This window comes from Gigantopelta aegis, chromosome 10, assembly GCF_016097555.1.
Source record: "Gigantopelta aegis isolate Gae_Host chromosome 10, Gae_host_genome, whole genome shotgun sequence".
In the NCBI taxonomy this organism is placed as follows: Eukaryota; Metazoa; Mollusca; class Gastropoda; order Neomphalida; family Peltospiridae; genus Gigantopelta; species Gigantopelta aegis.
The window spans coordinates 25052987-25055884 of NC_054708.1; positions in this window are offsets into that span (position 1 = coordinate 25052987).

The following is a 2898-nucleotide window of genomic DNA, read 5'->3' on the forward strand; positions in this document are numbered from 1 at the left end:
CCTCCCCTCCTCCCTCTCCCTCCCCTCCTCCCTCTCCCACTGCCCCTCTTTCTCTCTCCATTCATACTTCCTCCGTCTGTGGAGCTGATGCATGCAACCGTAGTTGTAGACCCAGAGGTCTTGGTTGTCGGTGTAGTCACTCGTGTACTGGCGGTGCTTGTGGTTTTGGATGTTGTCGTTGCCGTCACTGTTGTAGTGGTTGGTGTTGTAGGAGTCGTACTTGAGGACGGCGCCTGCAAATTATAATGTATTAATCATTGGCAGGACGTGATCATTAGCGCACAAGACGGGGTGGATGGGCTGGCTGGGGGGGGGGGGGGGGAGAAGGTGGCAGCCCACAGACCTGGAGTAAATCGTCAAATTCGGGCAAAACAAATAGAGATATTCGGACAAAATGAGCTGGCCTGAAACCTTTTCACAACGTATTTCTATCGTTCTACCCACAATATTAGTTGTAACCCATGACAAAATGCGTACCGATTCGTTTGCGACCCCATATACTATAGCCGTTTGGCAGTAATTCTAATGTGAATAAATATTGTTGTTCAGATTCGGTAATTTTCGTTTAATTCGGGGAAATAGCCTGTCCCCATAAAATAATGGAAGACCGCACCTCTATGGACGTGATAAACGCATTTGAAGACTCAACCCTGAAACTCAAAAGTGTTTATATCCAGCACACTGTCAAAGCAACCCTTGCAATTAAAAACTGTCCACGGCAAAAAAAAAACACACACAAAAAAAACAAAAACAAACAAAAAACAGCAACAACCATTCCATGTGCTATGCGGAGAATTAAGAATACCACAGCAATCTCCACGGCATTGTCGATTGCCGTTGGCAATTGCAGGGGTTGCATATGTGAGCCACCATCTCTATATCAGAGCACGAACAACGAACTGCATTAACAGAACTTTACTAGACACACGGCATTTAACAAGTGACCAGCTGATCCACAATATCCAGTCTATTTCTTAATGCCATATAGCAATTTACTTTTAAAAAAGTATTCTTTATGATGTAATATGCACTTAGTCTTTTCAACAATTCAGTACGTGACAAGCCAGGACGTGACGTTTTCGTCCAGTTCACTTAAACTACTAATAAATGACATGTATATCAAATACTACTAATGAAACACTGCCAGTTTATGAAACCAATTATATTTACCTGTTTTAAATGATTTTATCATCAAAATAAGTGCATACAAATTTAATTAATTGAATTGCCATTGTCAAATAAAACAATATTGTTCTCATACAATATTCGTATAATATACTTTTATAACCAGTGACCATACTGCCAACAATATTGTATATCCTAATGTTGCTAAGTCTGGTAATTTTTGTCTTATCTTTACAATGTACAAAGTAAAAAGATGAAAGATAGGTATTACTTTTTCGTTGGCTGTAGCATCAACTTTTGCATTTAGTTCAACATCGAATTTCGTATTTGCATGTACATTGTACAAATGTAACACCATTTCTCATAAACTACAAGTCATGCATCATTAAAGCTTTGTTTATAGTTAAATATATGAATGTTCACCTCAAAGTTTGTTTATTGTTTATTTAAGATTTTAATTTAATTTCTTCAAGTTTACCCTTTTTGTTAATATGCATTGAGATGAATGTGTACAGACCTATAAAACTACATGTATCAATGTCACTGAATACGTTTATGGTAGGAAAGACATTTAATTCCGCAGATTTCTTGTTTGCAATTTAGCATATATTTTTCAATTAATATATCATATTTTGCCTTTTATTGGTATGTTTATGATAATTTGCTTCAAACTAGAATTCAAAATATGAACCTCAGTCAGTAAATGTTTTATAGCTGTTGGTCAGTTTGTTCTTTTTGTTCACCATTAACTGATATACCAAACTGTCAACAATGTATATTAATATAAATTGTTGATGGATGACATTAGCAAAAAATCTCAACATCACAACCCAAGTTTTATCTTCAACATGTATCTTTACCAATTAGTTTATATATATTTTAATTCATGTTTGAATGCCTGTATCTGCCAAAGAATAATCTTAAAATTTTAGCAGCACTTTGTATTTGAACAATTCTTTGACACAATATTTATTGTATGTGTACATCTCTTTGGATTCGCAAAATGGAACATTTGGTTACAAATATAATATTCTTTAATTTGGAGGATTATTAATAATTCAGTTTCATCAAATCATAGAAGCATAGAAATGATTGATAATATACTGACAGCCACAGAAAACGCATCACCAACTCAAGTGTCATTAAATCAGTGAACGTAGCAAGCAAATTCTATTCAGGCACTGTATTACGAAAACGACACTATTCTGCAAAGAGATAACAAAGTCCAAGAGCTTGGTAACATCCTTTAATTTCATTAACCAGCACTTATTGTGCGTGGCGTACCAAACAGAATGTTTTGTAATGTGGTACAAAATGTCAATATCAGGTGTGGCCACCATGGGCATCCAGTATGGCAGCACAGTGATGTCTCATGGAGCAGATGACCCTCCTGATGAAGCCCTGATGCCACACGCGAACCAAATGTGCCTCCAATTGCTGAAGAGTGTAAGCAGGGGCTTGCAGCCGGAGTAATCGTCCCATTGCATCCCAAACATGTTCTATAGGAGCAAGGTCGGTTGACAGAGATGGCCATGGGAGAACATTGATGAGTTGCTGGTTCAGATAGGCCATGGCTAGTCTAGCCGTGTGAGGCATGGCATTATCATGTTGTATCGTCTGTAGATGAAGGTTAGCTGCCATGTGGGGCATGACATGGCTTTGGAGGACCTCGTCTCTGTAGGTTTGGGCATTGCAACGTCCTCGGAAGATGTGAATGTCTGCCCTACCTTGCATGCTGATTCCTCCCCATATCATCACACTACCACCTCCCCT